The following is a 13,371-nucleotide window of genomic DNA, read 5'->3' on the forward strand; positions in this document are numbered from 1 at the left end:
GAGTCTTCAGGGTGTGGAAGTGAGGCTGAGGGCGCCTCTTCCACTCAGACACCCTGCAACGAACCACAGCTCCTTCAGGCCCTGTCCAGCCTGAGGGGTGCACCACCAGAGTCAAAGGTCACCATGCCCCAAGTGCACAGGGGGCGGATGAGGTGGGCCAACCAGGGGAGCTTGCTGGAAGGGTGGCGGGAAGACAAGAAGAGACATGGCTTCGGGGGAGGCCACAGCCTGGGCAAAGGTTTGGCCATGAGACCATCAGGTCCCCATCTAAGGACCTCTGTGCCTGAGTGTGGGGCCTGGAGAGGACCAGGAGTGGCCTGGTTCAGACGATGGCCCTCCCTCCCTATCGGACCTCCCATGGCTCCTCCTACCTCCAGAGCCAGGACGGCAGGAGGCCCAGCTCACTGCGAGGACAGCCAGCCACAGGCAAGGGCTCCAGGTCAGCGCCCCTTCTTGACCTGTCTGGTTTTAAAAACAAAAGTGACAAGTGTCAGCTCTAGAAGAGATGTGGCCTCACCCAGCCCTGAACCCCTTTGTGACCTTGGGCCTTGCCCAGACATCCCGCACCAGAACCGACACTCCAGCCTGGCCTGTCTCTAGCTAGTGGCTCACCCACCCCTGCAACGGCCTGAATGGAATGGCCTCCGTGGCCAGCCCTGTGTTGGACAATGCCAGATCAGAGGCGACCAAGACCCAGGCCTGTCCTTGAGTGGTCAGTGGTCACGTTCCCCTGCTGGGAAGCCTGTGCCCTGCCAGGCTGGTGCCTGGATGTCTACGGCCCAGAGGAGGGCCGGAGGATGCACAGGGGGACAGCCTGGTGCCACTTTCCCGGGCGCCTGGCCTGTCAGCAGGTGGCTGGACCCTGTAGGGAGGGATTAAACCCCCACTGCACCGAGGAGGATGCTGAGGGTCCACAGGGGCTGCGGCTTCCCCTGGGACCCAGGGCCAAGGAAGGCTTGGCGTCCTCCCACGAGCGGAAACCCCCCAGAGGGGCCCACAGGATCCAGTCTGGGCTGCAGGGCTTCGGCAACAGCTTGTCCAGTGAATCAAAACTTCACTTCACTCCAGCCCATTCTGGCCGGAGTGCCCTTGCAGGACAGGCACGGGGTGCAAAGGCCAGAGTTGTGCATCCAGGCAGGAAGGGATGTGGGTCCCCAGGGCTGAGCTCAAGATGCTGGATGGGAGCACACATACTCTGGTTCCCCGCAGCCCTGTACTATGTGACCTCGAGCAAGGACAGCCCTGCTGGGGACAAGGAGAGTCACCCACCAGGCTATTGAGGGGCCTGTGGGGACACCGGTTGGGAGGTGCCTTTCCCTCCCCCTCCCTGAGCACCAGCCCTGCCCGCACTCGCAGCCAGCCAGGCCATCCACCACTGCTGCCACCCTCTCTACTGCCTCTGCCCCTCCCCAGCGTGCCCGCGGCCCTGGCTCCCCCTCCAGCCTTCCAGAGCAGCCAGTGCCCCGGGCAGGCCTCCGCTCCCAGCATTGCCCTGGCCTGTCCCTCTGCCAGGCACGACCACCCTCCTTTTTCCCGCTCCTTTCCCCAGAGGGCCCTGTGTTCCCCGGTGAGTCCCGGCTCTGCCCCCAAGGCTCTAGGACTCACATCTGGACCACCCAGGCCTGCGGTGGTCAGGGAGCCTCAATGTGGTAGTGCCCGCTCTGGGGGACTCTGAGGAGGGTGTCTGGACACGTTTCCTGCACACCCTACACTGCTGTGTTCTACAGGACCAGGAAGCAGACGCTGTGACCTTAGTGGGCTCCACCCCCACCACAGGAGGATTTGCACAGGAGAACTCCAGCCGACAACCAGGACTTTCTTGAGGACGGGGTGGGGAAAGACTGATGTTTCCGTGTCGTGACCCACTCATGGAGCCATTTCTGAGCCGGTGGGGAGAAGGCCCCAGTTGTGTGCATTGTGGGGTGTGCGCGAGGGTGATCTCCAGGCCCACCTGCCCGGCAGCCCTGGGGGTGAGCACAGGGCTCAGGCCTGGGGAGACAGCAGGAATCTCCCCTTTCTCAGGAGGCTTCCTGAGAAAGACCAGAGAGACCCTTCCCAGCCAGCCTGGATGAGGGCTGGGCGGACCACGCAGCGTGAACGGCGCTCCCTGAGCAGAGCTGACGGGGAGTGAGCAGTCGGCAGGCGCTCTGCCATCTGCCAGCTGCCACCTCCCGGGCGCTGCCCCGGCCCCACGGTGTCTGCCCGTGGGCAGGGTGCCCGGCAGGCCCAGGCAGGGGAGGGGCCAGGCCAGCCAGGACAGGTGTGCGGAGGCCTCAGTGGGCAGGTGGCCATTTCAGGGCCGGGCGGATGTCTGGAGCAAGTGAGGCAGACAGACGGTGTCACCCTGAAGTCACCTCGGGCTTGGCTCAGGGCCACTGGGAGCCGGACACCCCCCAAAGAGCACACCCCCGCCACCCTGATTGGGTTTCTCCCCATAAAGCAGCCAGTGTCTCTGCTCAGCAAGCCGTGCCAACAATGGGGTCTGGGAAAAAGACGGGGAGGGGTGGCGTCCGGGGGCTCGGACGGGAGGCGGGCCTCCTGCAAACACAGCCCAGAAAGCTAACGAGACGCGCACCGGGCAGCCTGCGGCTCTGGCTTGGCCGCGGCAGGGCGGGGACCAGGGCGAGGTGTGGGAGGCATGTTAAAAGGACCAAAAACCCAGCCATCAGCAGAAATATCTTATTGCAAAATTAAAAAAAATCAATGCAGAAGGGTCCATGATCTAAAAATACCAACTTAAATCAAGATGGGACGGGTAAGGGTTACTAACCTCTCCTCTGGCCTCAGGCTGCAATACAACTAGGCCGCCCACAGTCTCATGGTCCCCAACAGCATGCCACGAGGTGGCCGTGGCAAAGCCACGACTGGAACTGCACTCCTCAGATCCAGGCTCCTCCCCTGGCCCTGCACACCTCACACAGGTGGGAAAGGAGTGGCCCCAGGATGGAGCGTGGCCCGGACCCCAGGCCTGCCTTTCTTCCAGGGATGTCTGGGGTGCCAAGGTCCCCTCACTGGCCCTCCTGCTAGCACCCTCCCTGTCTGGCTTCCCCAAAACTGACACCCACATGCTCCGGGTCAGGGTCTCCACCGTCAGGGATCTGTGCCCTGTCTAGCTTCCTGCTTTCCTGTTTTCTCACAGCCACTAAGCTCTCAGTGGGGGTGGGGGGCAGGCTCAGGGAACGTCCACTCCCTGGGGCAGGGGCCAGGCCTGCTGTGGCCACATGTCCTGCACCTAGAACAGGGTCAGAGGTCCAGCAGCCTCCAGCGTTGTGGCCACAGGTGTGAGCGTGGAAGCTCACAAAAGTAACGCAGCACCCGAGACACCTGAGGGCTGGCACTGGCAGGGGAGGACCGTGCTCTGCAGACGCACCTGCATCCATGGGGCACAGGCGTGGGGGCTGCCAGGCCTGGTTCTGACCTGCTCTGTCTCCCTCAGTGATGGGCCTGGGATGGGGCAGGTGAACCCCTCTGGGCCTCAGCTGCCTCCTCTGTAGGATGGGTCAGGACGCCAGCCCCCGGGATGTGGGGAGAATCCGGCGGAGCTGCTCGTTAATGCTTCAGGGTTACGCAAACAGGCTCACTTGGAGTCCAAAGGGGAAAAGCAGGAATGCGGAGCCCGCTCTTCTCCTGTGGGGACCTCTGTCTGGTGTTTAATCATTAGGCATACTTTTAACCTCAAAGGCGTGTACTTATCTGAAAACATTCTTAATTCAAGTCACAGTCTGGGTCACAAGGTGGGGAGAGTAGGAAAGAATCGGGGGTGGCAGGGGGCGGTGACCAGATGCAACCACATCATTAAAAATACCCCAGCCTGAACCCCGCCCTGCGGTCACCCCACCCAGCAGCAACTCCCCACCAGGGACCAGCCCTTCTGCGGCGGGGGGGCTTTTCCTGCCGGGAAGCCTGGGGCTCCGTGTGCCCCAGGAAGCTGCAGGCCTGGCCTGGCATGTGGGGCAACTCTGGTTTGAGCGGGCAGGCGGGCAGAATTCTTCCTTCCCATGCCCGGCTGGGTTTCCCCGGGGCGAGGGCAGGGCCTGGGCAAACTTCGCTTTGTGGTGATGGAATGTTCTGTCCAGGAACCACAGGGAGAGGAGTCTGGGCGGGGTGTAGGGTGGTGTCCAGAGACCTTCCCAGGCCTCAAGGGCTTGGCTGGGTGCCTGGCAGGTGTCTGGGGTAGGGTCTCCTCCAGCAAGGAACCGACCCACGGCCATGTAGAGAACACAGGCCACCGTGGGGTCCACCCGGCACCACCCCACGCCACCCATAGGACCTGCGTTGACCCCTAGAAAATGCACACACTTATCAAACACCATTCCCTGCTTCTCCTGGAGATTTCTCCCAACTTCTAGGAGGCGCACTGCCCTCCAGGGGACCTTGTTGCAGAGATTGCAGGAACCCATGTGTGGCCAACCTCACAGGGCTCCCACAGGGCCCACCTGCTGGCCAGGCCAGGGGCACAATTGTCCTCCACAGCCCACACCCAGTGTCTCCCTGATGCTGATCTGCAGCCCCCCGGCCCCCAGGGGTTTCCTGGAGACCGTCCCTTCGGAAATGTGCCACTTGGGATCCTCTGGGTGCTGGAAGGGCAGGTGCATGGGGCAGGAAGCAAGCTCAGAGGCTCGGGAGAGGCCGAGGGGCTCCAGTGAGGAGGGAGATGCTGTCTGGCATGGCTGAGGTTGTGGGGATGGGGCCTGCAGGAAAGTGGGGGCTGTGCAGGTACCCAGGAGGGCACAGGTCCTCCACTCCTGTGTGTCACAGACCTTGGCTGGCCCCACCACAGGAGAATCCTGGCCAGAGTGCGGCCCTGCCCTCTTCCTGAGGTTGGCGGTGCCCATCTCTAAGTCAGAAGCTGGGCTGGCCACTGAGACACCCACTCCCGGCCAGGCCAGGCCAGAAGCGCGATAGGTGAAGCGGTCAAGGCCTGAAGGCATCGCCCCTGAAGAGGTGCGGGGAGCCCATGGGGCCCCACAACTGCCTGCACTGCCCTCGGCCCAGGGCTCCCCTGCCAGCGAGGCTGCACCGGCCCGGCTCTGGCTCAAGGCTTCTCTGTCTGCTCGGCAGGACCGCCTCAGGGTGGCAAGGGGCCGGCAGGGCTGGGTGAGGGGCCAGGACTCCCAGCCTGCCTTGCCAAGGGCTGGCTGGTGCCAAGCCTGGGTCAGACACGGCCAAGGCCAGAATGGGCGGGGGCCGGTGCTGGGCTCTGTCCAGGCCGCCAAGGGCAGGCAGGCGGGCCATGGCCGCCCTCCCTCCCAGGCCTCTCCAAGGCCGCGGCCACCTCAGCTACAAAATGGCGGCAGGCCGGGCGGCCATTTTGCAGAGCGCTTGGAAGACAAAGGCCGCCGCGGGCGGGAGCGGCTATGGGGCCGGGAGGAGGAGGAGCCACTGGAAAAGCAGCACAGTGCCCGCCCCGTGCGTGGGCCCAGAGATAGGCAGGTGGGCCTTTTCTGGAACCTTCTTCCACCCAGGCTCCCAGCGGCAGGGGCTTCTAGAGACCTTGTCGTCCCGTCTAAGGGTCTTGCAGTGGCCCCGGGGGACTGGGGCCTGCCTGGGGCACCGATGCCCTCCCATCTTGCAGCCCAGGTGGCCTAGCCTGAGGCACGACCTCTGGGGGAGGTGGCAAGGGCCTACTGAGCCTGGGCTCCCGGATTCAAAACCTTCCTTTGCCCCCAGACCCAGGGAGGGCTGCTCCTCATTTAGCCGAGGTTGGAGTGGTCCCCAGACAGGCGGCTCGAGGGCCTGGCCTGAACTCCAGGGACCACTGTGCCATGAAGCAGCTGCCATGGGAACGCTAGGGAACCTGCTCCAGGGATGGGAAGCTGCTCCCCCCTCCACCTTCCACAGCACCCACCCCACAGCCTGGAATTTTTGGAGCCCTGCCAACAAGGGTGGGAGGTGGGGCCCACTCGGCCCCTCCTGGAGCCCTGCCCCAGCCAAGCTCAGCACCAGCCACTTCCCAAACAAGCTCCGAGCCCCATCCTGCTCATCTGTCTGGTGACCGTCTGTCCACTCCCTTCTTGTGTCCCCTTCTCTGGCCTCCTCTGGACAAGAGGCACAGGCCCCACTGCCCCCAACAAACACTCGCTGGAGGCAGAGTAGAGCCTGGCAGGCAGCACCCCCAGATCCGACAGACGGACGGCCCCAGGGTGCCACAAGGATGCCTTCCTGCCCCTACCCAGCAGTGGTCTCCATGTCTCTTCACCAGGTCTTATTGAGAACCCAAAGGTCCAGCCAGAGGTCCAGCAGCGAGGCTGCTCCCGGGCTGGGGGTGCAGCCATGTGGCACTCCCTCCTGGCCTGTGCAGGGCAGAAGCCTGTGATCGCCACCAATACCACTGCACAGACAGGGAGGCCAAGGCCCAGGGCAGCTGAGCTGTGACCGGCAGCGGGGTGCTCACAGGGCCACGGGGTCAGGGGACAATGTTACTCACACACCTGAGGACTCAGCCCAGGCCTCTGACGGGGACCGCCGATCTGGAGCCACGGGCAGGGCCTGCATCAAAAAACAAGAATGAAATGAGGGAAGCCCGCATGGTGCTCACGGGGTGGGGGTTGCCTGGGTGACACAGTGCAGCATCAAGGGCAGGTGCTACTGTCCCCATCACCGTGTCCCCAGGTGCCCTGACGACTCTCTGGGGGTGAACGGTACAGCCACCTCGCCTGTTCCCGGGGCCTCTCCCACATGTGGCTGCTCCACGGTGGGGCTAGACCAGCTGCATACCGCAGGCTCCTGGGCACATCCTCCCAGCTGGGGACCTGGCCAATGTGAATGCTTTGCCACTGTGACACGCCAGGCACCCACTGAAGCCCCTCACACCTGGTGACTCACTCAGTCCACGCGTAACCTGATCAAATGCAGGAATGGAGTGGCTGTTCCTTCCACCACAGCCACAGCCAGTGCAGGAGCAACTGTGCTCCCCATGTTTCAGGGATGAGGGAACGGGGACCCAAAGATGTTTACCTGCCTGCGCACAGGCACTAGGTCCTTCTGTGTTGGGTGAGCCCAGGAAGCCCCCATCAGGAGGCCCGTTTTCCTTTTTCAGGGACAGCCAGGGGCCTCTGGCTCCCCAGTTCTCGAGGCCAGCCTGGCTGGGTGGGAGAGGTGTTTTTGGAGAAGGGCACGTCGTACCTGGGACAGCTGGAGCAGCGACACGAAGCTGCGGGATGAACTGGGAGCCTGCTCCTTCCCAGAGCTGGACATGGCAGTGCTTTCAGCTCGCTACTGTGTGGTGAACAAAGCCCCCAGCATGGGCCATGCCTGAGGCCAGGTGCCCAACCAACCAGGCCAGGGAGGGAAGCTAGAGCTAAGGAGGCAGCAGCCTTGGGCACTGCCAGGAGCACTAGGGCTGGGGTTTGGCCCACTCCGACACCATCCCGGCAAGGGCCTGAGTGGCAGGGCCTGTCCCCACCACACAGTCAGACTTCGGAAGGCTCGGCCCAGACGCCAGACCTCAGCCCCTCCCTGCCCCTGAGGGATCTGGCGGCCCCACGCCTTGGCGAGACTATGTTCATGGAACCCAGAGGTGCTTCTACTGTGGGGCAGCTTGGGGCCAGAGCCCTGCTCTGCTGTATGCCAGCCTGGTGGCCGGGGCAAGTCCCATAGGCTCTTGGAGCCTCAGGTGAGGGACACTCAGCAGGGACATCAGGAAGAGGGATGACTCCACGTGACTGGCTCAGGGCTTGGCCCACAGGAACTCCTAACAAATCTGAACCGAATCAAGAAGGTGTTTCACCCAGATGCTGTTGCAGGTGGTTGTCCTTGCACCATGTCGCATCCCTCGTCACAGTGAGGGCTCAACCTCATGCTCACCGAAGTTTCTCCCAGCCAGAGAGCGCTGCTCAGAGCCAACAGGGAGGTGCCGAGTGACAAAATCACTCTGCATTCTGTCCATAAAGACAGCCCCGACTTACCAGGGTCCAACTTAAGATTTCTCAACCCGGAGGGATATGAATTCAATAGAAACCAACCACACTTCAGTACAGTGTTGAATAAATAACAGGAGATCTTCAACACTTTATCATCAATAGGCTCTGTGTTAGATGATTTTGCCCAAATGGAGGCTAACATAAGTGTTCTGAGCACGTTTCAGGGAGGCTGGGCTAGGCTATGATGTTTGGTAGTTAGGTGTATTAAATGCTTTTTTGACTTACAATATTTTCAATTTACAGTGGGTTTCTCAGGACAAACCCCACTGCAAGTCAGGAAGCATCTCTATTTTCAGCGGGACTGAAAGATCAAATGCAGGGCCATTGTAAGGGCTTGCTTGCTTCTGTCTGAGTATAAAAAGGCATCTGGAGCCAGGTGCAGCGGCTCACACCTGTAATCCCAGCACTTTAGGCTGAGGCGGGCAGACCAGCTGAGGTCAGGAGCTCGAGACCAGTCTGGCCAACACGGTGAAATCCCGTCTCTACTAGAAATACAAAAATTAGCCTGGTGTGGGGCAGGCACCTGTAATCCCAGCTACTCTGGAGGCTGAGGCAGGATAATCACTTGAACCTGGGAGGCAGAGGTTGCAGTGATCCAAGATCGTACCAAGGCACTCCAGCCTGGGCAACAGAGTGAGACTCCTGTCTCCAAAAAAATAAAAAATAAAAACATTTTAAAAAATTAAAAAAGGCATCTGGGTTGCTGGACGTGGTGGCTCACGCCTGTCATCCCAGCACTTTGGGAGGCCGAGGAGGGTGGATCACAAGGTCAGGAGATCAAGACCATCCTGGCTAACAGTGAAACCCTGTCCCTACTAAAAATACAAAAAAATTAGCCAGGCGTGGTGGCAGGCGCCTGTAGTCCCAGCTACTTGGGAGGCTGAGGCAGGAGAATCACTTGAACTCGGGAGGCGAAGCTTGCAGTAAGCTGAGATCATGCCACTGCACTTCAGCCTGGGTGACAGAGCGAGACTCCATCTTAAAAAAAAAAAAAAGGCATCTGGATATTTGACATGAAAACAAACTTCTGTCCCCTCGACCTGCATGCAGAGGCAACCTGGGGCCATGGCTCACGCCCTTCAACCTCTGGGGAGAAGAGAAAGTGCCACTCCACCGTCTGCAGAGGCTGCTGAGGTCACATCATGGTCCGCCGGGGCCCATTCTCAGGCTGTGGATACCAGGTCCACTAGGCAGTCTTGGAGCCGGCTGATGTGGCTTCTCAGCATGGCTCTGCCATGGGGTGACAGGCCATCACCTATCTCACATCTGCACCCATTCCTGAAGGACGGGGCGGCCTCTCCATCAGCCAGAACCCAGGGTACCCAGAAAAGGACCAAGTTCCTTCAGAAAACCAGCCAGTGCCGGGGATCAAGGGGGCCACGTGGCCGCCGGCTCTGGTTGGGGCTGTGGCTCCTGTTGTCTGCCACCAAGTGTGGGTGAGGCACTGGGCTACTGCCACGGTGTGGCCAGCAGGATGCCACCTCCTGAGTGTGAGGCCTGAACAGCCCATGAGAGGCAGGCAAGGCCGAGGGACCTGCCTGGCTGAGGTTTCCCCGTCCTGGGCCAAGGACTCCAAGGGAAGCAGTTTTGACTTAGCTAAAAAACAAACGCTGCTGAGGGAGTCCCTGTCCCCACGGACCTTCAATGGCTCCCCCAGTCCAAGTCAGCACCCCAGCACCCAGGCTCCTGGTCCCCAGGCTCCGTCTCTGCAAGAACAGTGTGGGACGGTAGCCCTGTCTTGCTGGTGGTCCTAACAGAGGGTGTGTGACCCCTGTGGTGATTACGCCAGCATCTGGCATCTGATGAGCACTGAGTAAGCACCTACTGTGTGCACCCAGCCTCATCTTCCATGGGTCATGCATATTGGGGTGCTGATCCCAGCCCTGGACTGTCCACTCTCCTCTGCAGGCCTCTTCTCCTCCACTCCAGGCCCTATAATCCAGGGGGCACACCCTCCCAGCCTCCCTGGACCTGTCTGTCCAGGCTTGGGAGTCAGAGACTCAGGGAAGGGCACATTCCATGCCCAATCCTGTGTGAGGGACACGCCTGTGGGATCTGTTTCATTTGGAACCTGGAGGCCACCACTGCTGCCCATGGGATGTCAGGGGGATTACATTAGATGGTGGCCAGCTGTGTATACAGGGAGGGCTGGGTGCAGGTGGGATGAGGTCCCACGGGCAGGCCTGGGCTTATGGTGGGTGCCAGAAAACCCCGGCTCCATGGACCAGATCACCTTGGCCAAGACCCACTAGGCCCCCATCAGATACCTGGGGTCAGCTGCTCCCCCAGGCTGGTATCCCTGTGACAGCCCTGCAGTTCCAAGGGCTGCCTGCCCTGCCCTGTGTCTCCTCTTCCCCAGTCCCTGCCCCTCTCCTGCCCCCACGCTGTTCTCCTTCCTCTGTTACCCTCTATCCTCTTTCTCCTCTGTCCTGCCCCTCCTCCCTGATTCCCCCAGGGGCCTCCCCCCACTCCCCACCTGTGTCCCTCCCCAGTCTCTGCTGGGCTGGTGGCCCAGCCCTGCATGCAGACACAAAGGCCCCGGGGCAGCAGCGTCTGCAGAGTCTGGCGGGCAAGGCCGACCTGTAAACACGCCGGGCCCCAGATGGCAGAGGGGTCCGGGCCAGACGCCGGCTGCTCTGCTGACATGCAGCGGCCTGGGGTCCTCTCCGCACAGCCTCGGGAGGGGGGCCTGCCCCTGGCCATGGCAACAGCAGGGAGGGGAGAATGCCAGTCCTGCCCAACCCACATGGCCGCACGGATGCCCCAGGAGCAAAGAATCATCGGCGACAGTCTGCACTCGGGGGCTGGCTCGCCAGGGCGAGGGGCCCCAGGCTGGCTGCAGCCTCTGAGCAGTTCCCAGCATGACAGGCCCGTCCCCGGCCGTGGCCTCAAGACAGCCATGACAGACAGCAGCAGGCAGGGGCCATCTTACCTGCTGAGCCCCCAGCAGATACTGCAAATTGCCCCATAGTCACTGGTCCCCTAGGCTGCCCTTGGCCTCCCCTCCCAGGGCCCTTGAGACGGCTGGATCCTTGCAAACAGAAGCGGCACCCAACTCAGGCAGGAGGGAGCCCAAAAAACAGGGCCAGACCTGGACCAAATCTGGCTTCTTGGAGCCCCGGTTCCTCAGCTGCAGAAAGAGGCTGGCAGGGGCGAGGAGGGTGGAGGCCAGGCCAGCCCCAGCTGAGCCCATGCCAATGTGCAGCAAGCACCTGCCTGGCTCCTTGGCCCCCAGAGCTCTGGGGCTGGTGCAGTACACATGCATGGTGTGTGTGTGTGTGTCCAGTTTTAGGCACGCCCGGCGGAGGGTGGAGCCAGGAGGGAGAGGTCTGGGGAGCCCCGATTTTCATCAACGTTCACAAACTGTACTCACCTGAGGATAGACACAGTCCCTTGAGCTTCAGGCGTCACTGGGGAGGTGGCCAAGGGTGGAAGACCTGGAAGGAAAGAGAAACGCTGAGGAAGCCTTACGGTGGAACCCCCGGGTGTGTGCGGCACTCTTCCCTCATCTGTTCCCTGTCGGCTCTGGCCCTGCCTGCCCTGAGACCGCCATGAGGCCTGGGCCCAGCCCAGGGGCTGCCTGAAGCTTTGGGTGCCCCCAGGCCATCTGGATGGTGAGGAGGCAGTGGGGGGGTCCCTGTCCCATTGGGCAGGGCTGCGGGCAGTGGTCACATAGTAGGCCAGGGACCCTTTGTTCTAATCCCTCACTCCCAGGCCTGGAGTGGGGTCTCTTCTAGCTGTCAGGGTCAGGCTGAGCTCCTCGAGGATCCTGGGCAGGGCAGACCGGGCTGCAAGGTAGGCCTGGGAGCCGGGCTGGTGCCGGGGTTTCCCCTTCTCCGCCAGATCACCCATCTCCAGGCTGCCTGTGACTGGAGTGAGTCCCTTCCCGCCCAGGCTGAGGGGAAAGATGCAGCTACCTGGGCCGTGAGGTCCCGGAGGGTCTTCCCAAGCCCGCGATGTGCTCCTGATGTCTCGGGTGGTGCTCTGGGACGGGGCCACGTTCTGCAAGACACAAGGAGACCAGGAAGTCACTTCAGGAGGTCTGGTGGCTGAAGACTGGGGAGGGAGTGAAGGTGGCCCCTCCCTCCACCCCTCAAGGATCCCTCACAACCTCCTGCAGGTGGGCCCAACCCAGCGAGCCCTGAGATGAACTTTCCTGGGAGGCAAAGGGCTGCGAGGACGGCCTCTGTCTTTGCTTCTGCTCCTGCCTGATGCGCACGCCCAAAAGCAAACCCCACCCACTGGCTCTTGCACAGCCAACTGTGGACCTGGGTGTCCTCTAGGGTCCGCAGAGGAGGGGCCAGTGGGGCTCAGGGTGCTGGCTCACAGCGGAGCGCCGTCTCTCCACCTCAGTGCTCAAAGAAGCCCCTGCCCCCCTCGCTCAGCCCTGCCTTGGCACCCACTGTTCCGAGGGCTGGAGTGTTCTCCCACCATCAAAGGCCCCATTCCTATCCATTCTTTAGGTCACCTCCTCCAGGGAGCCCTCCTGAGTCAGGGATCTCCCTAGCTCTAGCAGTAAACTGGGGGTCCCTTGAAATCAGCTCACAGATACTTGCAATGCCCACATCTCCCCAGGCCTGGTAGCTCCACAGCAGGGACCATGTCTTATGTGGCTTTGTCCCTGGGTACGGCACATAGTGCCTGGCACCCGGGATGTTGGGAAGTGCCCCACTTATCCCCCATCACTCCTGGAATGATACCCAATATCTGGGACTTACAAGGTCCAAATAGGACTTTGGTTCTTTCCCAAGAGGTGACTCAAGTGGTCACTGTGAGCCACGGAGGGAGACACCCTAAGACTGACTGCAGGAGAACACCAAGGCCCAGCAGCTGGCATTCGCCTGGGGTGACCCAGAGGCCCGCTCCGTACCCTCCCCATCCTGCCTCAACTCAGGCTGGCAGGCGGGCACCACTTGCCATTGGTGAGGATTTGAGGGCAAACCCAGGCCAAGTCTGATGCACCATGGCTGGGGTTCTGCTGGGCCTCAGGCCAGACTCAGGTGGGGTGCTGAGCCCTGAGTGGGGGTAGGAGGAAGGTAGGGTCCAGGTCCTGAGGCAGGAGGGCGCTGCACAGCCCTGTACGGCTGCACACCTCGGGCACTGAGGCCCCCGGCGACTGTTTTCTCTCTCACGCTTCCTGGAACCCTCCCCAGACCCAGGCTTCCCAGCTCCTATGGACCCCGGGTTGCAAGAATGCTTGGCCGGCTGGGTGGCCTAGTGTGGCCGCCCTGAAACCGTGTCACCTGAGGACTGGGGCAACTCTCCTCTTTGACAGCTGAGAGTAAGTGGTGCTGGGTCAGGGACGGGATAGGGCCAGGAGTCGCCCCGGTCACCGCTAACGAGCTAAGGGGGCGTCTTCTCAGCAACACTCCCGGCCTCGAGTTGGTTTCATGAGGCCTCCGAGGCTGGGAGACCTGCTGGTGGCATCCCACAGATGTGCTTGGCCACA

This window comes from Macaca fascicularis, chromosome 10 (genome assembly GCF_037993035.2).
Source record: "Macaca fascicularis isolate 582-1 chromosome 10, T2T-MFA8v1.1".
NCBI lineage: Eukaryota > Metazoa > Chordata > Mammalia > Primates > Cercopithecidae > Macaca > Macaca fascicularis.